This window comes from Balaenoptera borealis (genome assembly GCF_965194805.1).
Source record: "Balaenoptera borealis genome assembly, chromosome: 6".
Classification (NCBI taxonomy): Eukaryota; Metazoa; Chordata; class Mammalia; order Artiodactyla; family Balaenopteridae; genus Balaenoptera; species Balaenoptera borealis.
This window is the reverse complement of record NC_138863.1, coordinates 54,510,575-54,538,141: the sequence shown is the minus strand read 5'-3', so window position 1 is coordinate 54,538,141 and position 27,567 is coordinate 54,510,575. Positions and strand designations below refer to the sequence as shown.

The 27,567-nt window shown below is 37.3% G+C and overlaps 1 protein-coding gene and 1 long non-coding RNA gene across 11 annotated transcripts in view; one reads left to right on the top strand and one right to left on the bottom strand.

Annotated features, from left to right (window-relative positions):
* LOC309631341 overlaps positions 1 to 27,567 on the top strand; it is a 780,796-nt gene that overhangs the window by 23,644 nt on the left and 729,585 nt on the right. The window lies entirely within an intron of this gene.
* CCDC141 (coiled-coil domain containing 141) overlaps positions 1 to 27,567 on the bottom strand; it is a 239,439-nt gene that overhangs the window by 177,026 nt on the left and 34,846 nt on the right. The window lies entirely within an intron of this gene.

Here is a 27,567-nt window from a genome sequence, read left to right as displayed (position 1 = left end):
GGCCCTCACCTCATGAGTCTTCTCTGAGCCCTTCTTTACACCCTCATTCCCTGTTACTTGCTTTAGAGCATAATAAGGCCCTCCCTTCACCTTGGTGCCTTCCTTAAATTGGAAAAAAGTGGCAGGTGGGTTACACAAAATATCACAGAGAAAAATTAGTTAGACACTATCTGAAGTGCAAAAAAAAAAAAAAAAAACCACTTCAATTTTTCAAACTATAAAGAAAAAAAATCCATTTCTTGTCCTTACTTTGAAAAAAAAAAACATATTCTCAGATATAAAAAATCCATTCTCAGGTTAAAGAAGCCTCAGGGCAGTCACCAAATACAACACTTAGATTAACTGACAGTAGCAGTAATAACATGTTTTGGTTTTGCTTAGTTTTTTTTTTTTTTTAAAAAAAGCTAGTTGTTAAACAGAACAAAATGGAATGCCCAGTTGACAGTGTAAGTAGGCTTTGTATTGACAATGAGATATGGAACTTCTAAGATGAGCAATCCATGAAAAATAGCTTGCCTCAGGACTCGGTCAAGACCAGCTTAATTTAAGTTTTCCTCTCCCACTTGTTTAGTCGTTAAAACTCAGGAAAGTATTTTGGAATTGGATCTGAGAAAAAGACACTCTGGCCAACATCATAAAGCTGGTTATTTAAAGAGGTGCTAAAAGGCACTACTTTCCCTTTGGGTTCTAAAAGAATAGGAAACCAAGGCTATTTTGAGATACCTGAAAAATGCACTCTTTTTAAGTGTAGCTTTGAAATCGCTGGTTTTAAGTATAGCATATTTTATGGACATTATACCACCTCAACTGCCATGCAACACACAAAAAGGATTATGGATTTTCTCTTCAGTGGAGCATTAAATAGTCCCCTGAATAGCAATTTTCTAAAAGAGCATATATAGGTGGCGTATCCTGCATATGTTTTCCTGACACTGCAGAGTCTATCTGTAACACACACTGCACGATACAGGTAACAGTTTCTGGTTCATAGTAAAAAAAAAAAAAAAAAACACCTCAGTTTTACCACTAAAGTGAAAGCAATTAATTTAGGATACTTAAAAGCAAAGAGTGAAATTTTTGGAAACTTTTGAGAATAGTAGATTGTTAAGTTCATTACTTTTGTCAGTCTCCTGCACAAAACATCACAGATTTGTTCTGGCTTTTGCTGTTCTTTTTAGCTTACTTTGTTCTTGTTCTTTTTAGAATACTTTACACTTTCATTTCTGCCTATCCACAACCTCTTAGCCTTCACATCCCAATTCCAATGCTGCCTCTTCCGCGAAACCTTTCTATTCACCCCAGCCAAAAGCAATTCCTCCTTCGCCTGGATTCCTTTGTCACTTTATTTTCACCTTTCTAATTTGCATGTTACATTTCACTCTATAGTACAATCGTGAAAGAGCAAGTTGTAAATTCTGTCGATTATAAATCAGATGAGAGCACGGACTTTCTATAGGACAGTACAATATTTCTTTTTTTCAATTTGTTCAAGTTGAAGCTACCGCAAAAGGTAAATAGCAAAAAAATAGTAAAATCAGTGCCTCAAAATTCATATTCTGAAAAAGTTTTGAATTAAAAAGCCAACAGAATTAGATGTTCCATGTACCATTTTAGTGATTCATGGGCTTCTTATAAAGTAGCCCTTTGTGTTTAGAAGAGTAAGATACTGAAACAGTCATTGAGACGTTAGTGAAGGATGTTTGCTTACAAATGCTGATGAATCTGCAGTAAAGAAGGTAGGTCAGGTACTTTCCAATGACACCACCATTCGCCATAGTCAGGTACTGGCTTATGATGCAGAAAGCCAATTCAGAGAACAAATAAAGCTAGAAAATAGGCTTATTGAAACTTGATTATTGCACAGATATTGCTAACATGATAAATTTTTTTTACTATACATGCAATGTAAATATGGTGATATGAAGGAAGAATTCCTTTTTTCTGCTTTATTGTTGATAAACACAACTAGCTCTGAAATGTAGAAAATTAAATTGGATTGCATTGTCAACAAATATATTTTGAAGTTTAAGTTTTGTGGGGGTCTATGTTCTGATGGGACAACTGAAACGACAAGAAAATATCCTGGACTCATACTAAGGAGCTTTGCTGGAATGAAAATCAACATCACGCTTCCTTCATCAAGAAAGTCTTACTGTGGAAAAGAAACTACAACTGTGCTAAACAGTGTGCTTAGTGACATAATGAAGATCATAGATTTATAAAGGCTAATGCATGACATTTGATATTATTTTCTTTATTACGTGATCAGATGAAAGCTGGTGATGGCCAACCACTATTGCATGCTGAGGTACAATGGTTACTGAGAGAAAAATTTTTTTCAAGAACGTATAACTACAAAGTAAACTTCCAGTGATTCCGTAAAGTAAAAATAAATAAATAAATAAATAATAAAATAAAATTAATATCCTGAGAAGAAAGGTCATTAAAATTTTCTTTCAGATAATAATTCCTTAAAACCAATTTTTAAAAAAATGCAGTTTCCATTACATTATAAATCCCAAAAGCCAGACCATGCCCCACTTTCTTTAGCCTCCCACAGCTCCAAGTTCAGAACCTTGTGGTTTGTCAGTGTTAACTATTATTTGGTGATTCAAAAATACTACTGTGTCTACTGAGCCAACGCTACACAGTTTACATGGCTCTATCTACTTGCCATTTTAAGATTAAAGTCTCCTTGGATCCCAGTACTTAATACAAATCCAGAAACGTAATACATATCCCAAATATTTCTATCATCTTGGTGTGTGTCTTCCTAGAGACTTCAGGAACTGATAAAATATATTCATGATCTACACCACTGATGAGTGAGGTACCTTCCTATTTAGAAAAATAAATGACTCTTACAGCCTTATTTTCATATATGCAGAGCATTAATGGTGAGAGAGATGCATTCATTATAAAGACCTATCAACACTGAGGCCTCACTACTGTATACTTCGATTACTCAATACCACACTTTGTCCTGTGTCAGTAATTCTAATTTAACTACATAATGCTTTTAGCAGTGTTCAGGTAGGCAAAGCTACTCAAAACTATTACATATTTTCTTTCTCTATTTTCTTTCTTCACACCTTGCTTTATATCAAAAGTAAAATGATTATTCTACAGTAGGAGACTACACTTTAATAACTTCAACACACTCAACAGAAGAAGTAAAATAGAAAAGTAGGGCTTCCCTGGTGGCACAGTGGTTGAGAATCGCCTGCCAATGCAGGGGAAATGGGTTCGTGCCCCAGTCCGGGAGGATCCCACATGCCACGGAGCACCTAGGCCCGTGAGCCACAACTACTGAGCCTGCACGTCTGGAGCCTGTGCTCCGCAATGGGAGAGGCGGCGACAGTGAGAGGCCCGCGCACCGCGATGAAGAGTGGCCCCCGCTCGCCGCAACTGGAGAAAGCCCTCGCACAGAAACGAAGAGCCAACACAGCCAAAAATAAATAAATAAATAAATAAATTTATTAAAAAAAAAAAAAAAAGAAAAGAAAAGTAATGCAGGGGTTTCCCTGGTGGTGCAGTGGTTGAGAATCTGCCTGCCAATGCAGGGGACACGGGTTCGAGCCCTGATCTGGGAAGATCCCACATGCCGCGGAGCAACTAGGCCCGTCAGCCACAACTACTGAGCCTGCGCGTCTGGAGCCTGTGCTCCGCAACAAGAGAGGCTGCGATAGTGAGAGACCCGCGCACCGCGATGAAGAGCGGTCCCCGCTTGCCATAACTAGAGAAAGCCCTCGCACAGAAATGAAGACCCAACACGGCCATAAATAAATAAATAAAAGAATGTGAATTTCTTTAAAAAAAAAAAAAAGTAATGCAATACTAAATGCTGGTGAGGATGCAGGAAAACTGAATCCCTCAACATTGCTGGTAAGAATATAACATGGTACAGCCACTCTGCAAAACAGTCTGGTACTTTTATATAAAAATAAACATAAAATTACCATAAGACCCAGTATTTATCCCAGAGAACTGAAAACTTCTGTCCACAGAAAAGACTGTACATGAATGTTCATAGAAGCTTTATTTGTAATACCCCAAACCTGGACACAGCTAATATGTGCCTGAATGGGTAAATGATTAAACAAACTGGTACATTCATACCATCGAATGCTACCTAGCAAAAGAAAGGATGAGCTATGTTACATACAACTTGGATGAATCTCAAGGGCTTTATGATGTGTGAAAAAGACCAAGTGCAAAGAGTCAGAACTGTATGCTTCCATTTATATAAATAACATTCTTGAATAATGAAATTATAGTGATGGAAGACAGATTTGTGGTTGCCAGGGTTTAGGGGTTGTGCCTGGGAAGAGATACAAATGAGTATAAAGAGGTAGCAGAGGGAGAGCTTGTGATAAAGGAATTCTTTGATTGCAGAAGTGGTTACACTAAATCTACACATGTGATAAAATGATACAGTACTATGCAAATACATTGTATCAATATCAAGTTCCTGGTTTGTACTATACTATAATTGAGTATGTTATAACCAGTGGAGGAAACTGGGTGAAGGATACCCAGGTCCTTTCTGAACTAAGTTTGCAACTTCCTGTGAGTCTAAAATTATTTCTAAAAATGGTTAAAATTAAAAATACATAAAAATAAAATAAAGAAAATAAAATCTTGTAAATATGTAAAACTGGATGGAATTCAATGACAGTAAGCATATACTAGGACTCTTCTGGGCATCTGGGTCTATATTGTTGCTCCATATTTATTTTTTAATGTTACTTGTATGTTATCAGTCCTCCTCTAGATTGTAAGTTTCAGGAGGGCAATGATTTTCGTCTGTTTTGTCCACTGATAAATCCCAAGAGCTTAGATCAGTGTTTGCATACGTAATGTATTCAGTCAAAATCTGCTGAATGAGACAAGTGAGACAGTAGATCTATTGCTTTAGCATGTATATGCAATAACTTATGGCAAAAGATGAAAAGATACTCACAGTCTCAGATCCTGATCATGAGAATTGTAATAATCACACCAAAACATCTTTTTATCTCCTTAACTTTCCATTTGATCTTGTCTTTCATTTACTCAAGTAAGTGCAGACACACACTTACTCTAACTGTTGCTTATGTAAGTTCTCAGTAAACAAAAAATGCCTTGTTAGCCTTGAAGTATATAACTTGACATTGTAAAGCACAAAAATAATTTTAAAAATATGAAGTTCTATTATATTTTTAAAAAATAATAATAGTTAGGACTTCCCTGGTGACACAGTGGTTAAGAATCCCCCTGCTAATGCAGGAGACACAGGTTCAAGCCCTGGTCCGGGAAGATCCCACATGCCGCGGAGCAACTAAGCCCGTGTGCCACAAGTACTGAGCCTGCGCTCTAGAGCCCGTGAGCCACAACTACTGAGCCCACGTGCCACAACTACTGAAGACCGCACGCCTAGAGCCCATGCTCCACAAGAGAAGCCCCCGCTCACAACTAGAGAAAGCCCATGCACAGCAACGAAGACCCAACACAGCCAAAAATAAATAAATTAATTAAAAATAATAATTAACATTGACTTTAAAATGTTGTAACAATATAATTCAATATATCAGTACAGCTCTTAGTCTCATAGTGATGGGAAGATTATTTAAATAGATAAGACATGAGAAAATAATTTTGTGCTATTTTATCATTATAATAAATAACTTTATTATAATTATAACAATATAATAATAATAATACTTTATTATTTTTATGATCACTTAGAATCCAAAGAATTCCATAGAAAGCATTTGCGTGTCTCAATACAAGGCTGTATCTTGTCCTGCTACTCTAACCATATGAGGATCTTTAGAACTAAAATATAAAAGTTTAATTTTACCTAATTTTGTCCTTAGCCTGTATGTGAATTATGTGACGTCCCCCACCAGGTGTTCCTCTGGCCAATCCACACTGCCTCCGCCAGGGCCCCTAAGGATCTGCACACCAGAATCTTCCACGCTGGCACAGGACAAGACTTAGGTCACTTTTCCCCATTGGGGACCAAGGCATCTTCATTGTTGGCTGTGATATAAAGCACTTTTTGTGAAATCAAGTGCACACTTCTAGATAGGATGAGGCCTGAGTGCTCAGCTTGTGCCAGGAGACCTCAGGATACGGCATAGTGGAAAGACCATGACAAACTGGATTTTAATCAGAGTGGGAGTCCCAGCTCAGCCAGTTACCCGCCCTGAGCAAGTCATCAAACCTCTCTGAGAACAGACTGGTGGCTGCCAGAGGCAATGTGCTTTCCTCATAATACTGTCATAATGACAAAATGAGGTGATGCATGGCAAGTGTTTAGCCCAGTGCCTGGCGACTGCAGTCATCTATAAGGTTAGTAACCGTTAGCACCATCATCACTACTGACAGTTGCCAAAATGTAAGATAATGGTAAGGTCATAAATGTTTTGGAAACCACGTACTTCCTTTCACAGGCAGTTTACGCCTTTATTTCACTATCAACATAGGTTATATACCCTCCTCTGTAAACCATACTTATTGAATTTAAGTTTTAGTTCATACATACAGTATGGAAACAAAAAGGCTTTCTGGCTTAAAATATTTTCTGATGCACGAGAAAGGAACATGCCATACCTAATTCCGGCTGTGAAAACCTGACTGCACATGCCTATTGGATGGTGTTATCACCCTGCCCTGTTTGTAAGGGCTGCCTTTAACCCAGACTGGCACACACATAACGGAACCCGATGTCTGGTTGGCTTCCAGTTTGAAACAGAAGCTGCAGCTAATGGGCTGCTGAAAACCCTGAGGGCCACAGCTGTCCAGGGTGGAAATAGCCTCTCACTGAAAGCTTGCCATGGCCCTCATTCAGTTAAGAATTCTTGGGGCAACTCTTTACCTTTCAGTGGTTCCTGTGCTAAAACCAAATTAGTAAAATATCAGATGGTTCCATTGTTGCTAGGAAATGTCAGTAACATAAGCCATGACAGAAATAGACAAAATTAAGAAAACTAACTTGGAAAATTCTGACATTGTATTGAATCAGTCAATGTGGATTCAAAAAAACAAAATAAGCAGGTCTTTTTTTTTTTTTTTTGGTCACTTTTCAAACCAGAGCCATGTTACTAAAGGCCCATAAAACATCCATTTTAGCAGAAAATCTGCTCATAAAGGAAATGCCAGAACCACCTTTCCCTTTCATAGTTACAACTTATTCCCTTTATAATTAAATGTAAACAGAATCAGATATTTTCTTTTCCTCAATTTACTGCGAAAAAATTTTTGTACAAAGATTTCTTTTGTACAGACCCAATAAAATATGGTATTTTAAAACGGATTTAAAATGTACCCAAAGAGGCTTTATGAATGAGGCATAAAAACACTTGCAAGTGATGGATATGTTCCTTTTCTTGATTTTGTTGGCAGGTCCATGGGTATATGCATATTTCAGAACTTAAATTGTGTTCATTAAGTATGTGCAGTGTACTGTGTTCGTTATATTTAACAGAGCCATTAAAAAAAGGCTAAGAACAAGACGTTTGTCTCAACAAATAAATGTAGCAAAGAAAAGTCAAGTTAAAAAAAAAAACAAATAAAAAAAATAAAATGTACCCAAAGAGCTCTACAACATTATTTTTCATAAATGAATTTTCTTAACTTTTCCTTCTTGGGTATTTGCATATAAATGACTCTTCCATGTCTGCTCTGTGAAATGACATAAATAATATAATTAGAAATAATCTACAGGTGCATGGATTAGATTATTAGCAGTGGTTTCTGTTGTTTGAGGGATGTGTCTGTATCCTTGGATTTGTTTAGATTTCACTACCTTCCCCTCAGATCTGTAGCTTTTTATGTAACTGAAAAAACAGAGTCCTGGAGGCTTATCAAGAATGTCATTGTGTGTTTTACTGGAGAACTTGAACTCTACCATGCTTGAATAAAAAAAGCAAAATAACAACAAAGAGAATGACACATTCCCTAAGACTTGATGAAAGCTAGGACATTGGGAAGTTTTTGTACCAAACAGAAGGATAAATAAATACGAGTACTAAACTAACATTTGTTCACAGGATGAAGCCAAAGTAGAGGAAAGAGACAGCTACTTCTGTCTTAAAAAGTTAGCTCTCTTCCCTGCCCCAGAAACAAAACTTCTCACACCCAATACTCCCACAGCCCCATATTTCAAGTTTGACCTTAAATTCTACCTTCTCCATGAAACTACTCCAGCTAAATCAATTTCTCTTTTCACCTGAACTTGCCTATTGTACTTTCACTATCATCAATTTTCATCTGGGGACCTAACTAATCATCCAGTGCCTTGATGTTGTGATTTCACTGCTTCATGGTTCTCCTAGGGTCATTTCCCCATGTTATTACATACTATAAATTTCTAGAGGCCAAAGATGTCTCTTCCGTTTCTTTTGTGCCTCCCCACCCTGCAATGCCAAGTACAGAGCCAGGAACACAGCAGACAGGGAGGCCAGTCCAGCAGAGCAGAGCCATCATGGTGCTACACAACTAGACTCCTGCAAATCCTCTAAGATCCACGGCTGTAACATTGATAAGAAATTACAGAGTGGTCCTTTTCAGTCAGTTGAGAAGTCACAGCCTTCCAACTCTCGAATGAGTGGGATTTCATACTCCAGCTGATGGCCAAGGCATGCATGCTGGGTACAGACACGGCACAGAGGCACACCACGGCAGCTGGAGTCCCAGCTCCACTGCTTCCCAGCTGTATGGCAAATGGCTTGTGTGTTCATTAGTCTCCTCATTTGTAAAATGGGGATTAAAAATAATAGTAGCTGACAATCATTCAACACTTACTATGTTGTGAAGCTCTGTTCTAAAGTCTTTAAATGTTTTAACTCATTGAATCCTCACACACACCTTATTAGGTAGGCACTATTATTATCCCATTTTACAGGTGAAGAAACAGACAGAGAGAGGGCAAGAAACTTTCCCAGAGTTACACATCTTCGCAGCAACCCTGGGATTCACGTCTAGGCAGGCAGAGCTTACATGCTCACCTGCAAGGTATATTGCCTCTCATAAAATTTACCCCTCGTGATTATTTTAAGGATTAAACAAATTAATAGTTTTAAAATATTTATTAATACTTGATGTTAAATATTAAATATTCTAAAGTGGTTGATACATAGTAAGTACTCAATAAAAGTCCCCGGTATCATGCTTATACGTATGTCATAATTTAGGCTTCAAAACTCTACAACGAATTTAGACAAAAATGATCTAGATAATAACTTAATATATGCTGACACAATCTCTGCCCAGAAGGAAGCTTATACTCTTAGGAGAAATATATATGCATGTAGAAAAACTAAGCAAACCGATGTTAAAAGTGACACTAACTGATGAGGAAGTGCCCATTAGACCTGCAGGTGGCAATTGTGGCTTTCCCTTTCCCTATCCAGTGTCTTATCACGTAGGGCTCTAGGTAGCTCCTTTTAGCAGGTACCAAGATGATTCTGGTGTAAATACTCATAAACCACACTTTCAACACATTTATATAGGCCACACTTGAACAGGTACCATAATAGAGTATGAGACTATACTTATATAAAGAGGTGCTGATTGAGAAGCCCAGTGGAAACAAGTGGAGAGAGATGGGCCCAAGGTGGGGCTGGAGCCCAGGGAATGCTTCCCAGAGGAGGGGGACTTAGCATTCTAAAGCAAGGACATCAATAATTCACTCGGAAACTCATCCCCCAGCTCAGTTAAAAGAAGAATAATGACACAAATCAGAAAAACTAAAAGTATGAATAATTTATCAGTTCCACCCTGTTCTCTTAAGAGCCCAAATGTTCTGTACATTAATAACTGAGTCTTCTTAAAACCCTCAGAACTGTTGTGAGGAAGAAGAGCACGGTATGTGAATACCATTAAATCATCACTATTTTCTTTACCACAGTCCTTTTTTACACGTTTCTTTTTTTAATACACAGAGGTGAATGGTTCCTGAAATTATGTAATGGATACATGTATTCATTCATTCACTCATTCTACAAACACAATTTGTTGAATATCTAATCTACGCACAGTGCTATAGGTCCTAAGGGGAAACACGTTCAACAGTCTAATGAAGAAGACAAAAATGAAACATAGACGGTTTTCCATGAAACAGATAATACAGGAGAGGTAGGTAGGCTACAAGTTGCAGAGGGGCCTCAGAGGAGAATGTTGTCAATAGCATAAACGGGGAGGATTCCAGACAGGTTTCAGAGAGCAATAATAACTTCCTCACTGTCAAATCTCACGGCACATTCCTCAAACACGCTGCTGCTTCCAACACTCTCCAAAACTGTCTTGAAATTTCCTTTTGCCCAAATTTTGTGATGAGACCCTGATTATTTTTGCCTCTAACCTTCCATGGCCCTTTTCCAATTCCATTGATGGCACCTCTGTTCAAACCTTTTAATGTGGTTGTTTGATGGTAGTTGTTTCTTCTGGTTTGGGCCAGAGTTTCTTATTCTTTACTGTGCATGAGAATCATTGCAAAATCTTTTAAAAATGTACAGGTGTCCCAGCATTCCCTTGACTTGGGCTTTGGGGCCTGGATATATGAGCCATGTGTTTTGTTTTGTTTTTTTAAAGATTCTTATGCCAGTCAGGATGAGAACCACCTACGTAGGCCTGCCTACCTCTAACTGTCCCATGTGGAGACTATTCATTTTCACGTCATTCCCTCTCACCGGCTTCCTGAACTGTCTCAGTTCTGGGCCTGGAAACAGTCCTCAGACTGAGAACCGTGGAACATGAAGTCACCGTCTCAGACTTCTCCACCCAGGATACCATTTCTAAGACTACTTCTACTGGGACCATGTGTAATCTGAGAACTGCCTCCCATTCCTCTTGCCCTTGGTCACTTGTGAAAGACCCTCTGATCATCTATCCTCTTTATAACCCTCTCCCTGATTCCTTTCCTTCCAAACTTCACCACTGTATCTCATGGAAATTCAGATTCATAGCAGACAAACTCTTCACTAATTCTCACACTCCACTACTTAAGTGAAGGCTGCTCATCTCCCCTAACACTGGTCTCTCCCACTGTAACGAAATCATCTCTCTCAATCAGCATCACCTTCTTACTTCAGTCAAATTTGTTGGAGAATGGCCTACTCTTGCTATCTCTGATTCTTCTCTTTACATTTGTTCATTCATTAAACAACCACAACTTGGTGTCCAGCATCATTGCTCCCCTGAAACTACTCTAGTAAGTGATACCAGTAACCTCCAACCTGTCAAATAGCAAGAAAATTCCAATTAAAATGGCACTCCTTTGGCAATTACGTAATAACATCAGGAGGACATCTACTTTTCTTATCTGACAGGCTTTAAGGTTTGGGATTATCATGGACTTTTCCCTCACTCTCTACATAAAATAAATGATCTGATTCTATAATATCTCCTTTACAACTTATAAGTTTAATTCATAAAAAATATATTTCTATTATACATAACATACTGTGCTACCTGCCAAAACAAGGACTTTTATTTATTTATTTATTTATTTTAACATCTTTATTGGAGTATAATTGCTTTACAATGGTGTGTTAGTTTCTGCTTTATAACAAAGTGAATCAGCTATACATATACATATACCCCCATATCTCCTCCCTCTCGCGTCTCCCTCCCACCCTCCCTAACCCACCCCTCTAGGTGGTCACAAAGCATGGAGCTGATCTCCCTGTGCTATGCGGCTGCTTCCCACTAGCTATCTATTTTACATTTGGTAGGGTGTATATGTCCATGCCACTCTCTCACTTCATCCCAGCTTACCTTTCTCCTTCCCGTGTCCTCAAGTCCATTCTCTACATCTGCGTCTTTATTCCTGTCCTGCCCCTAGGTTCTTCAGAACCTTTTTTCTTTTTTTTTTTTTAGATTCCATATATATGTGCTAGCATACAGTATTTGTTTTTCTCTTTCTGACTTACTTCATTCTGTATGACAGACGCTAGGTCCAACCACCTCACTAGAAATAACTCAACTTCGTTTCTTTTTATGGCTGAGTAATATTCCATTGAATATATGTGCCACATCTTCTTTATCCATTCATCCGATGATGGACACTTAGGTTGCTTCCATGTCCTGGCTATTGTAAATAGAGCTGCAATGAACATTGTGGTACATGACTCTTTTTGAATTATCGTTTTCTCAGGGTATATGCCCAGTAGTGGGATTGCTGGGTCACATGGTAGTTCTATTTTTAGTTTTTTAAGGAACCTCCATACTGTTCTCCATAGTGGCTGTATCAATTTACATTCCCACCAACAGTGCAAGAGGGTTCCCTTTTCTCCACACCCTCTCCAGCATTGATTGTTTCTAGACTTTTTCATGATGGCCATTCTGACCAGTGTGAGGTGATACCTCATTGCAGTTTTGATTTGCATTTCTCTAATGATTAGTGATGTTGAGCATCCTTTCGTGTGTTTGTTGGCAATCTGTGTATCTTCTTTGGAGAAACGTCTGTTTAGGTCTTCTGCCTAAATTGGGTTGTTTGTTTTTTTGATATTGAGCTACATGAGCTGCTTGTAAATTTTGCAGATCAATCCTTTGTCAGTTGCTTCAATTGCAAATATTTTCTCCCATTCTGAGGGTTGTCTTTTCATCTTGTTTATGGTTTTCTTTGTTGTGCAAAAGATTTTAAGTTTCATTAGGTCCCATTTGTTTATTTTTGTTTTTCTTTCCATTACTCTAGGAGGTGGGTCAAAAAGGATCTTGCTGTGATTTATGTCATAGAGTGTTCTGCCTATGTTTTCCTCGAAGAGTTTTATAGTGTCTGGCCTTACATTTAGGGCTTTAATCCATTTTGAGTTTATTTTTGTGTATGGTGTTAGGAAGAGTTCTAATTTCATTCTTTTACATGTAGCTGTCCAGTTTTCCCAGCACCACTTATTGAAGAGGCTGTCTTTTCTCCATTGTATAGTCTTGCCTCCTTTATCAAAGATAAGGTGACCATATGTGTGTGGGTTTATCTCTGGGCTTTCTATCCTGTTCCATTGATCTATATTTCTGTTTTTGTGCCAGTACCAAACTGTCTTGATTACTCTAGCTTTGTAATATAGTCTGAAGTCAGGGAGCCTGATTCCTCCAGCTCCATTTTTCTTTCTCAAGATTGCTTTGGCTATTCGGGGTCTTTAGTGTTTCCATACAAATTGTGAAATTTTTTGTTCTAGTTCTGTGAAAAATGCCTTTGGTAGTTTGATAGGGATTGCACTGAATCTGTAGATTGCTTTGGGTAGTAGAGTCATTTTCACAGTGTTGATTCTTCCAATCCAAGAACATGGTATATCTCTCCATCTGTTTGTATCATCTTTAATTTATTCCATCAGTGTCTTATAGTTTTCTGTATACAGGTCTTTTGTCTCCTTAGGTAGGTTTATTCCTAGGTATTTTATTCTTTTTGTTGCAATGGTAAATGCGAGTGTTTCCTTAATTTCTCCTTCAGATTTTTCATCATTAGTGTATAGGAATGTAAGAGATTTCTGTGCATTAATTTTGTATCCTGTTACTTTACCAAATTCATTGATTAGCTCTAGTAGTTTTCTGGTAGCATCTTTAGGATTCTCTAAGTGTAGTATCATGTCATCTGCAAACAGTGACAGCTTTACTTCTTCCTTTCTGATTTGGATTCTTTTTATTTCTTTTTCTTCTCTGATTGCTGTGGCTAAAACTTCCAAAACTATGTTGAATAATAGTGGTGAGAGTGGACAACCTTGTCTTGTTCCAGATCTTAGAGGAAATGGTTTCAGTTTTTCACTATTGAGAACAATGTTGGCTGTGGGTTTGTCATATATGGCCTTTATTATGTTGAGGTAAGTTCCCTCTATGCCTACTTTCTGGAGGATTTTTATCATAAATGGGTGTTGAAGTTTTTCAAAAGCTTTTTCTGTGTCTATTGAGATATCACATGATTTTTATCCTTCAATTTGTTAATACGGTGTATCACATTGATTGACTTGCATTTATTGAAGAATCCTTGCATTCCTGGGATAAACCCCACTTGATCATGGTGTATGATCCTTTTAATGTGCTGTTGGATTCTGTTTGCTAGTATTTTGTTGAGGATTTTTGCATCTATGTTCATCAGTGATATTGGCCTGTAGTTTTCTTTCTTTGTGACAGCTTTGTCTAGTTTTGGTATCAGGGTGATGGTGGCCTCGTAGAATGAGTTTGGGAGTGTTCTTCCATCTGCTATATTTTGGAAGAGTTTGAGAAAGATAGGTGTTAGCTCTTCTCTAAATGTTTGATAGAATTTGCCTGTGAAGCCATCTGCTCCTGGGCTTTTGTTTGTTGGAAGATTTTTAATCACAGTCTCAATTTCAGTGCTTGTGACTGGTCTGTTTATATTTTCTATTTCTTCCAGGTTCAGTCTCGGAAGGTTGTGCATTTCTAAGAATTTGTCCATGTCTTCCATGTTGTCCATTTTATTGGCATATAGTTGCTTGTAGTAATCGCTCATGATCCTTTGTATTTCTGCAGTGTCATTTGTTACTTCTCCTTTTTCATTTCCAATTCTGTTGACTTGAGTCTTCTCCCTTTTTTTCTTGATGAGGCTGGCTAATGGTTTATCAATTTTGTTTATCTTCTCAAAGAACCAGCTTTTAGTTTTATTGATCTTTGCTATTGTTTCCTTCATTTTTTTTTCATTTATTTCTGATCTGATCTTTATGATTTCTTTCCTTCTGCTAACTTTCAGGGTTTTTTGTTCTTCTTTCTCTTATTGCTTTAGGTGTAAGGTTAGGTTGTTTATTTGAGAAACAAGGACTTTTAAATTTGAGTCTCTTTACTCTCACTCTCAGAACTCTAATCCAAGTTCCAATGTCTCCATAGACATCTCTTAACTCCAGTGCTTTTTCCATTCAAGTTCACCCTGTATATTGTTTTAAAGGCAACCTTTCTCAAACTCCATTTTTAGCAAACTTTCCCCTACTTTAAGAACCCACTCTTGGCCACAATCAAATCTAACTGCATAGCCCAACATGTCCTGCCTTTCAGCGCAAGCCCTTATCCTCCATACAAGTTTTGCCTCATCTCAATATCTCCTGGCAGTGTTCTTCATGTGCCTATGTGTATCTTGCTTACACTTGTCTCAACAGCTTTGCTAACCCATTCTCTGATCTGGAATGTCATTTTGACTCCCAATCCTTACCTGTCACTTGCTTTGAGATCCAAATAATATTCTCATCTCTTGGGCTGGTAACTCTTGCATGAACCATCTGTCAGCACCTTGTATATAGTTTTTCATATATTGATATTATCTGGCAATGGATATATTTTGAATATTAATCCTACCTCTTTAAATAAATTAGAGTGGCAGTGATACATAGTGACATAAGCTATTGTGGAACTTGGGCAAAAGCCACTACTGAACTTGTTTAATCATCTGGTAAATGTGAATATATCCTTGATGTAAGGATTAAATACCTAATGCTAGTACGATGACTGGCACATAATAGATGGCCAATAGGTAGTAAACATTATTGCTTCTGCAAGCCTTTCAAGGGGTAGGAACTTGTCCTCATTTTGTAATGTTTCATGGCCATAACACTTTGGGCACCCAATTCTGACCTGTGTACACAGAGGATGACCTATAGCTATATATTGGGTCCCTAAGTCAATGATGAAAATTCTGGTAAGTATGGTGAAATTCTATGTGTAAGCTTAGCTAGTTGTCTTGTAGAAATATAAACCTGAGTTATTAAAAGTAATCTCTCACAATGACTAATGAATTGGCCAAAATGGGAATTTCAGGATTGAAAATGTTGTTTGGTATTCCTGTGTTTACTTAAACTTTTTTGCAGGCCAGTTGTAAGTCTCAGATAATATGGAAAACCTTATTATTCTTGAAAGAGAAAGAAAATCCAGAATTTATAATTATTTGTCTTCCTCATCTTGATGAATTATCCAACACTTTTTCCAGGGGGGTGACTTAGTTCTGAAAAGCAGGACTTACCAGAGATTTAAATCTTTACCTCATTTATATAAGTAATCATTTACAGACCGTGTATGTCCTTCTCCAAGTACAAAACACTTAATGACAATAAAAACTGGTGGACCACTCAAGTTACTAGAGATCGTTATTTTTCAGTAACATTTGCATCCTCTCTTTTGTTTATTATTCAGAATTTAGGCCATCGCCTACAACCATAAAGGAAAACTAGTCATATGTGAAATACTTATAAATGAATTAAGCAACACAAAGAAAAATTCTTTGTTAGTCCAAGTTTTACAAATATGCTAACGAAAAGTATATCCTTGCTCTATATTCATCACTCAAGTAACAAAATATATAATCTTTGATGACCTGTTAACCAACATTAAGCAAAATTAACCAAGGCATATTAACAGAATTCTTTCAGTTGTTTTTAGAATCTGAATTGCATTTGGCCTCCCATGTTATTAGCACTACTAAGCAACAAAACCATAAGAAGTCCACTGAGCAATATCTGAGCAACGGATGAACAATGAACAACAAACTAATACATATAAAATCATTAACGAAATGTGAAATAATGCTTTCAGAACTCACAACCAGACAATTCACCATTTAATTACTGCCTTCTACTGTCAGCCTTTCAAACTAGATTAATATTGATACAAAGCTTTCTTTTCATTCTTTCAAAATGCCTATGTAATTTGTTTTAAAGAAATTACTCTTTCAAGTAAAATCAATTGCAATAGCTAAAACACATGTGCAAATGCAATTACACTCCTACATTTTAAAAAATATTACACTGGGAAAAATATATGTACTCCTGTGAAAGTATCTAATAACACTGCTTTATTAATCACCTTCAAAAAATTGCCATTAGAAATACTTTGGCCTACTTTTCTTTCATTTCTTGTCCCTGAAAGAAATCTCGTCTCATAATTATCCTTTTCAGATTCTCCATACATTGGCTTGATTATAAGCAGACTTCTCCTGAGCTAAAAAATAAACTATTTTCATTCCCAGAAGATTTAACCTACTTTAGTCTCTAAATATTCACTGTCTAATACGGTAGCCACTAGCCATTTGAAATGTGGCTAGTTCAAATTGTGATGTGCTATAAATATAATGTACACACAGGATTTTGAAGATTTAATACGAAAAATTAAAATATCTCATTAATAGTTTTTATAATGATTACATATTGTAATCATTATAATGATTATAATCATTGTAAATTGTCATATTGAATGACATTTTAGATATATTAGAATAAATTAAACATATTATTAAATTAATTTCACTTTTTTTTACTTTTATTATTGGGTGAGTTTTGGTAATTTGTGGTTTTCAAAGAATTGGTTCATTTCATTTAAATTGTTGAATTTATGTGCACAGAGTTGTTCATAGTATTACTACATTATATTTTTAATGTCTGTCATACCTAACTCATAATTTTTGCCTTCTCTCTTTTTACCTTTCTCAGTCTGGCTAGAGGCATATCAATTTTACTGACTTTTTCAAAGAACATGCATTTCTCTGTTATTTTTCTGTTATCTGTTTCATTAATTTCTGCTCTTATCTATTTTTTGCTTCATTCTGCTTGCCTCAGTTTTAATTTGCTCTTATTTTTCTAGTTTCTTAAGGCAAAAACACAGATTGTTGATTTGAGACATTTACCCTTTTCTAATGTAAGTGTTTAATGCTCTAAAATCTACATTAGGCTATTAGAAAATTTAAAATTACATATATGTTCAATAAATGGTGCTGGGATAATTGGATATTCACATGTGAAAGAATGAAACTGAATCTGTATCTTACACCACTTACAAAAGTTAACTCAAAAGGGTTAAAGACCATGAAACTCCTAGAAAACATAGGAACAAAGCTCCTTGACGTGTGTCTTGGTAATAATTTTTTTGGATATGACATCTAAAGCACAAGCAACAAAATTAAAAATAAACAAATGGGACTACATCAAACTAAAAAGCTGCTGCACAGCAAAAGAAACCATCAACAAAGTGAAAAGACAACCTATGGAATGGGAAAATAATATTTTCAAATCATATATCTGAAAAGGGGTTAATATCCAAAATATATAAAAACTCCTACAATTCAATAGCAAAAAAACCCAAATAACCCAATTAAAAAATGGGCAAAGGATCTGAATAGACATTTCTACAGAGAAAATATATGAAAGGCCAACAGGTACATGAAAGATGCTCAACATCGTTAGCCATTAGGCAAATGTGAATTAAAACCACAATAAGAGGGGACTTCCCTGGTGGCGCAGTGGTTAATAATCTGCCTGCCAATGCAGGGGACAAGGGTTCGAGCCCTGGTCTGGGAAGATCCCACATGCTGCTGAGCAACTAAGCCCGTGCGCCACAACTACTGAGCCTGCGCTCTAGAGTCCGTGTGCCGCAACTACTGAGCCCGTGTGCCACAACTACTGAAGCCCGCGTGCCTAGAGCCCGTGCTCCGCAACAAGAGAAGCCACCGCAATGAGAAGCCTGTGCACCGCAACGAAGAGTAGCCCCTGCTCGCCACAACTAGAGAAAGCCCACGCGCAGCAACAAAGACCCAAAGCAGCCAAAAATAAAAATTAATTAATTAATTATTTTTAAAAAAAGAAAAGAAAAAAACACAATGAGACATCACTGCACACCTGACAGAATGACCATCATCAACAGGTCAAGAGATAATAATGCTGGCATGGATGTGGAGATAAGGGAACCCTTGTGCACTGTTGGTAGGATTGTGGATTGGTACAGCCACTATGGCAAACAGTATGGAGGATCCCCAAAATGTTGAAAATAGAACTACCAAATGATACATTTCTGGGAATATATCCAAAGGAAGTGAAAACAGTAACTCAAAAGTTATCTGCACCCCCATGTTCATAAGAGCATTATTTACAATAGCCAAGACACAGAAGCAACCTAAGTGTCCATTGATGGATGAGTAGGTAAAGAAGATGTGGTATATACATACAATGGAATATCATTCAGTCATAAAAAAAACAACGAAATCCTACCATTTGCAACAACATGAATGAACCTTGAAGGCATTGTGCTAAGTGAAATAAGTCAGAGAAAGACAAATAGCTGTATGATCTCACTTATATGTGGAATCTAAAAACAAAACAAACAAACAACAAAACTGAACTCATGGATACAGAGAACAGATTGGTGGTTACCAGAGGCAGAAGGTGTGGAGAGGGGGAATTGGAGAGAGGTGGTCAAAAGTACAAACTTCCAGTTATAAGATGTAACATACAACACAATGTCTAGAGCTAACACTGCTGCATGATACGGGGGAAAGTTGTTAAGAGAGTAAGGGAGTTCTTATCACAAGGAGAAATTTTTTTCCTCTTCTTCTTTCTTTTTTTTATTGTACCTGTATGAGAAGATGGATCTTAGCTGAACCTAATGTGGTGATCATTTCACAATATATGTAAATCAAACCATCATGCTGTATGTATGCCTTAAATTTATACAGTGATGTATGCCAATTATCTCAATAAAATTGGAAAAATAAATAAATAAAAGTAAATATGAGATTGCATTTGTGGTTCACATTATATGTTTCTATTTATTGCTGCTCTAAGAAGTATAACACACTAGCAAAGTATTTTCTGTCCAACACATTAATAAAAGTTTAATAGCCTATGGGAACACTGAAGCAAAAATCTCAGGCTTTCAGAAAGCAGTTGCAACAGCCTTCAGTGGTTTGGGTTTCTCTAGTTCCGATTATGTAAATACTTCGGATATGCTTTGAGCTGAACTTACAGTCAAAAAAAACATGTCCTATGAAACCGAATCTAACAGCTCATGGTTCTTTAGAGTTCCCTCTCTACTGACAGAGTAATTAGGATTTCTTTAAGAAAATCAGCCATCTGTATAACGTGAGTTACTGGGCTGAACGGCGAGACTTCTCTCTCACCTTCTCTGTCTTCTCCTTTCACTGGCTTGACCCAGTGCCTGAAATTTGTACCATAGAAGCCCCCTTACTGGTCTTCTGGCCTGAAACGTGGGGCTTTGGTTTCCTTCCCACCACTGTGTCTGCCGGACCAAGCATTGGGGAGAACAGAGGGAGGAAAATGCCATGTGAATTTACAACAAGCTCAGGGACCACAGGTCCTCTGGTCAGAGAGGACCCCCTCTCTCAGAGATTCAGGAACCTGCCTGTTGCCTCCATCTTCACCATCACTGGGGGATAGCCTGGGCTGGGGCAGAGAGAACAGAAAAGCACAAAGCAAAAGCAAAAGCAAAAGCACAGTATTTCCTCCCTTTCTGTCTGACTCACAGAAGTCCTCTTTCTAGTGCTCAGATCTGAAAGAGGAGACTTTTCTGGAACTTTTTCTGTCCATATCTGATGCATACTTCAGAGTGTCAACTTGCTTTTGAATCCAAGCTGGGTAATATTGAAGAGAGAAAAAAACAATACTGCTGGCTTGGTGGTCTTTGGAATTCTAGTCTCTTTCCCTAGTCTACGTGCTAGTCCCTCATTTTCAGCATCCTCAGCACACATACATACTGCCAAGGTTTATAGTTGCATTTAATGGAGACAGGGTGGAGGGTATTTATTCCATCTTTCCTGGAACTGGAACCAGTATCCAATTTTAAGACATTTTTTAAAAAAAGACAAAAATTCTAATCTCACTCAAGTCCCTGAACTTCAAATATGTGTTAGGTGGGAGATGGAGGATACAGGTAATTTGAAGATCACAGCTAACCACAGAATCAGAAGTTTGCTGTATTCTCCTGAGGACTAATAGCTAGATGAACTTGTCATGAGAATGATATAGCCATGTTATTTGAAAACATCTTGAGTTTTACACATTTATACTTATAGTATATCTAAGATAAGTCTAGAGTTTAGAAAAGATGCATTCTGGCTAAGGCTAAACAGGTAGGAGCTGTACTAGACTTAAAATAAATAAACAAAACAAAATCCCCTCGTTCTTGGTTAAGTACAATACTTACTTATGGCTTTTCTAGAGCAGAAGTATCTGTTGCCTTCTGGATAGAATGAAAAAGGTATATTTTTACCCTGACTTTTAATCTAACTCAGTATATTGAAGATTGGGAGTGGGGGTGAGTGGGTCCTATGTTACCTGCTACCATCTTACCTCTGCTACCCCTCACTTATATTTCTTGAACTGTCAGAGTTCTGCCTTGTCAGTCCAAATCTTGGACCAAGACCCTCTTTTCATAACTAATAAGGACTGTGGGTTCTACTTTCCATTAAAAATTTTTGCTTGTAGATTTATATTTTAAAGGAATACTTTTAAAATAATTAACAGCTTGGAAACTACAGGCCTATGATCTCAAAAATGTTAGTTGTGATCCTGACTTTTGACCAAGTTTTCAAATAGGAATATGTTGGTGACAAATAACATAAAGCCCAACCAACACTGGTTTAAACACTCACGAGTTCATCTATGTCACAGCAATAGTCCTAGGGCTCAGCATACTCTTCACTCTTCCACAGTATAAAAGTAGCATAAATAGTCAGCTTATAAATTTATTCCCCTATTGTTGGATATTGTTTTGTTTCCAGTTAGGTTATTCTACCAAAAACATGTGAAAAGATGCTTAATATCATAGCAAAGCATCTTCATATCTATATCCTTACTAGTGCTTTCATTTCCAAGGATGAATTCCCAGAGGTGAGGTTGCTGAGTCTCAGGATGTGAGCATTTTACATTTTAATGCTTGCTAGTTTCCCAAATGATTGTGTTCATCCAAATCCTCACCAACAGTATAGTAGAATGCCCTTTTCCTCACATTCTCACCATATATGAATGTTATCAATATTTTAAACTTTTAATGGTGTATAGGCAATTAAAAATTTATCTTTTTATCATTATTTAGTTTCATTTCTCAGGTCATTATTGACATTGAGCTTCTTTTTACATGTTTATTGGCCATCTGCCTCTCTTCTGTGAACAGTCTATTTTTTATTTATTTGTCTTTCTTATCAACATGAAGGAGTATAACCCTTTGACTGTCATATAAATTGCAAATATTTTCCTTCCAGTTCATCGTTTGTCCTTTAAATTGGTCAATGGTGTCTGGAAAACTCATATTCACCTCCAGGACAGCTCATAAATCACTTTCTCTGTCAAGCTTCCCCTAGTTTTCCTGGCAGAATTAGTCATTCCTTCCACAATAAACCAATAATATTTTGTGCACACCCCTGTGTGCTGAATTATAACTACAAACTTTTTCCTCCTGATCAAGAAAGTATATCAAAATTCAAGTCAAAGAGACTAACATTATAATAGATATCTTTGCATCTGCTTTTCAGAATCATTTTTCCAAAAGTAGATCACTCACAAACTTCAAAATTTTCTTTTTATTTATTTATTTACTGATCATACCATCTTTCATTTTAAAGAATCTTAGTTCTGCTTCTCAACTGTCTCTCCATGAAAACTCTTGTTTTCTTCTGCCTGTCTCTTTTCATTCATGAGTGTTGCCTTCAAAATCCCTAGAGGATGCCACCATTGCTCTTGCCCTCTGTTCCAGTTATCTACTGCTGTGTGACAAGCCACTGTACATTCTAAAGACCTAAAATAACAATTATTTATCGTGCTCATGATTCTCAGGCAGGGCTCAGTGGGTAAGACTTGTCTCTGTTCCGCATAGGTCAGGTTGGAAGCCCAACCAGGTCTGGAGAATCAACTTTCAAGATGGCTCAAATGGCTCGCTCACAGGGTTGGCAAGTTGGTTGGCTGTTGGCCAGGATCTCAGCCAGAGCTGTTGCTGGGACCCTCAGTTCTTCTCCACATGGGCCTCTCCATAGTACTCCTTGACGTACTCATTTGGTTAGGTTCCAGGAGCAACTATTTGAAATTACAGGAAGAGAAAGCGGCCAGTCTCTTGAGACTGGACTGGAAACTGGCACCACATCATCTATGCTGTATTCTTTTGCTCAGAGCAGTCCCAGAGTCTGACCAGTTTTAAGGGAATGAACATAGACCCCACTTCTCATTGGGAAGAGTGCCAAAGACTTTATGGCCATCTTTAATCTACCGTAATCTTCTTGTATATTGGGTCCTTCTAGAGTTGTCAAAAAAGTTGTCAGTATCTGCCATAACCAAGCCCTGCTCTGTTCCTTGCAGAATTGTGGAAGATGCTTCTCTTCTTGTGGACTCTGTGTCACTTGGTGTCCCAGCCACAAAGCAATACGATGAGTGCTTCATGTTTCCCACAGGCCCTTCAACTTCAGCCAAGGAGTCCAATCTTGACTGCTAAACCAAGACAGGGATAAGATAGAGAACGTCCTTTCCAAATTTTGTACTCTTCAGGCTCTGTGCCAACAAAATTTTCGTCTTATAGAACTCCTTCCCCTCTAGTAAATCAACTTGCATTAACACTTCATTAAGTATGGACATCCTCTGAACTGCGGCTTAGCCCAAACTAGTAACAAATTATTTGTGATATCTGCAATCTTAATGTGCCTTAACTCCATGTGTGAGAAGCCTATCTCACGGACTCTCTAGCCTCTTAAACCAACCTATCTTATAAAAACAATATTTTATAAGATTGCCCATGGCACTTTCCAAATACAGAGAATGCTATTCGAATTTTATTTCACTCCACAGCTCCATACTATTCACTGGAACTGAACATCTGGGAAAAGAAATACCCTGTACACTAGGAAAGTGTTAAGTCAGCCAGGGAAAATCACTGGGAAGCTTTGCTGTTTCATAGTTGTGAGAATACTATTTTTGTTTTTTAAATAGAAAAGTTCTCTATTCTCAAAAGCCTAAAAGAGAAATTATACCGTCCACTAGTTCCCACTCCCCCAGGAACCCTGCATTGTTCCTACATTGTTTCAGTGACCTTTGTCAAAATGATCAGTGAAAATATGCCAGGTACGTTACATGTATAGAACACTAAGACACAGATCCCTTTGAACCAAAGATCAATTAAGTGTTGGAATTTGGAAGGTGCCAATTAATTTCACCTATCTCTCCTCAAGATTCCAAATCAACTGAGAAATAGACATCAAGGTCAGATATGGATCAAAACATCTGCTCTTATTACTGGTAAAGCTGGACTGGAGGGTGGGTTTGATTTGACTTTCTTTTTCTCTTTAAAAATCTAGTCCTTGTGACCTGTCTATGGAGACAACTGGGTCTGAGGTATAGACACATATTTGGCTGCTCTGTGTAGGTTGGATTGTGGCCTTCCTCTTCCACATAGGGACATCTGGCCAAGTCATGCAGAAGCAGAGAGAATAGAGAACCTGCAGCGCATGGGTAGTCAGAGTCTGCAGAGAGAGCCTTTGAGGCTGGCTTCCCCATGGTGGCCACTTCTTCCCCTAGTCTCACCAACTGGATAACACACCCCTCTCACTCCTAAAGGAAGAGAAGGGAAGAGAAGACATGGGTGAAAGCATCGTCCGCAACATTTCTGAGAGAGTAGAATTCCCTAACTTGTGGGTCTATAGGAAAACACGAAGGAGAGAAAACGAATGTCCTATATGAAGTAAACATTTAGGGTAAAACACTGCTATGACATAGATAACGTAAAATAGGTTAGTCCTCTTCCAATACTGTCCTAAAGGGTTCCATCACATTCACAACACACATGCTATAAAATTTTCTCTAATATGTAAATATATATAACTCAAGTCACACAGACTTACTTTATTAAAATACATTATTAAGACCATCATCAAGAAAGTGAAAAGATAATCTACGGAATGGGAGAAAATATTTGCAAATCCTATATCTGACAAGGAATTAATATCCAGAATATGCAAAGAACTCCTACAACTCAGTAACAAAAAACAAACAACCCAATTAAAAAATGGGTAAAAGACCTGAATAGACATTTGTCCAAAGAAGATATACAATTCCAGTAAGCACATGAAAAGATGTTTAACGTTATTAGTCATTAAAGAAATACAAATCAAAACCACCACAAGATACCACTTCACATCTAATAGGATAGCTATAATTAAACATACACACATACACACACAGAGAAAATAACAAGTTTAGCCAGGATGTGAAGAAATTGGAACACCTGTACATTGCTGATGGGAATGTAATATGGCGCAGCTGCTCTGGAAAACATTTTGGTGTTTCCTCAAAGAGCTAGCACAGAAATGTTATGACTAGGCAATTCCACTCCAAAAGAATTGAAAGCAGGTACTCAAACAGATACCTGTACACCAACATTCACTGTAGCATTATTTACAATAGTTGAAAAAGTGGAAATAACCCAAGTGTCCATGGACAGATGAGTGAATAAATAAAATGTGGTATATCCATATATTTGAAAATTATTCATTCATAAAAAGGAATGAAGTTCTGATACCTGCTACTATGGATGACTCTTAAAAACATTATATGCTAAGTGAAATAAGCCAGACACAAAAGGATAAATATTACATGATTCTATTTACATGAAATACCTAAAACAGACAAATTCATAAGGGCAGAAAGTAGATTAGAGGTAACCAGGGAAGGGAGGAGTGGGAGTCTTTGCTTAATAGGTACAGAGTTTCTGTTTGGGGTGATGAAAAAGTTTGGGAAATTGATAGCTGTGATGGTTTCACAACATGCTGAATATAATTAATGCCCCTGAATTGTACACTTAAAAATGGTTGAAATTGCAAATTTATATTATATATATTTTACCACAATAATAATTTTTTAAAATAATGTATTCACACTAAATATTCCAGTTTACAGCAGAAAATCACACTATTCCTTATTTAAGGAATACGTTTTAGTTAAGACTTTAAACTTTACTACTAATATATTTTGACTATTCATTTTTAACTAAGTAAAGAGAAACAGGACAAAAATAAACATTCACTGGGTCAGAGATTTAGTCAGAATCAGGGAGTCAATAGATTTATGAGTCAAGTCAGAGGTGAAATTTTTCAGTTTTTTATACTTTAAAAGGTCATTCTTCACTGAATGCTAATATCATGTATTAAATACAAATACAGGAGCTAGGGTCCAGAGGTTTTCTTGGTTCTTACAGTTGTAATTCCTTTGCACAATAGCTATGTAGTTACATGCAAGATGGATACTGAGGGATAGAACGTTCTCAGCAACATTCGTAAGGCATTTCCAACCCCTCTTTTCCTCCTTGACCACCTGAGGATACAGTGTTGACAGTGGGCACAGACAGATCTTTGTTACCTGCTTACATCTCCCTCTCCCCTCTCCTGAATTTCTTCTTTCTCATTAAAAATAATCGAGTCTGGTTTGGGAATCTAGATGCCTTTAGGGAATGAATGCTTTTTCCACATGACTATGTTTTCCCCACTGAAAATAGGGAAATATTTTTTCTCTGGACACTCTACAGGAATGGTTAAGTACCCTGCTGAAAGGAAAATAAGATCTCTGGGATATAAGACATTACCAACATTAGAAACACTCATAAAAATTCTGTGTTTCCAGAATTTTTCCCTTTAGTCTAAATTATTATGGTCTGAGATATTTTTCAATGGAAGGCAGAAAATAGCTTTTCTATCAAATTAAACATCCAAATTTCTCTGATATATTAATTATCAACAGCAAGCACTTCTATAAATCATTGCACGTCTCCTCCAGATTTCCTTTTTAGGTGTTTAAGGGTATCTGTTATTATCATAATTTTTCAAATAAAGAACCTGAGACAAGAGAGTCTATCTGCTTTGCCCAAAGCAGAGTGGACTCAGCACAGAACTCCTACACCCTCCCGACACTCCTAAGAGTACATTCTTCTTTATAATTAGAACAAATCCCAGGGCCCTGTGCATAGGAAAAGGACTGGAATGAACATTAAATATGAAATATTATTGGCTTATTGAACTACTAATGTTCCTATCATTCAAAAAGCTCATTTTAAAAATGACTTGGTACAACAATTTTCTGCTACAGGTTAAGACTGTACCTACCCTAACAGCATAATAACTAGTACATTGATTAAAATAGTGCTCTACCCATTTGCAATATGGAATTCACATTTTTCTCATTTAAAAAAGTATTTTGTCAGCAGATCTGAAACAGACTTCAGACTCCTTGATTTTTTTTAACCAAAACGATGCTACTACTTAAAATTTCTTGGGGGTAAGTGGCTGGTTTGTTGGGTAAGGTGGGGTGGGAGAGGGTATGGGAGATAGACATTAAGAGGTCATGGTTAGAGGCCTGCGTGAAGCCAAAAGGCCTTTTTACTTGAGACCTCATGTTCTTAGACCCATGTGCAGAGAGGCAGAATGGTCCCACTATTCCATTGCTTGTTATGGTAAGATCCACAATAGATATGAACCTTTGATTCATCCTCTCCCAATCATTTTTACAGATAAAAGCGTGAAGTCCAGAAGGCTAGTCCATAGCCAGAAGACTGGCATTAAAGGACAAGACTTTAAAATTGAGAATCACAAGCACCTTCTAAAGATGGATCCTGTTAATGGAAAACACTTTTCCAGCTGAGCTCCTGAATGGATGGAGGTATGCAAATTTGAGCATAGTTGTTAAGTAGAGATGAACTGCTCTGCTTACAAAAGAATTCTCCCTGGAGTTGTGGGCCTGGACAGGAATAGGGTTGGGGGGGAAAGAGGTAGCCTGAGAGACCCAGACTGCTGTGAGCTTCCCCACCACTCACAGTTCATCAGTGTACCCGAAAGTGCTG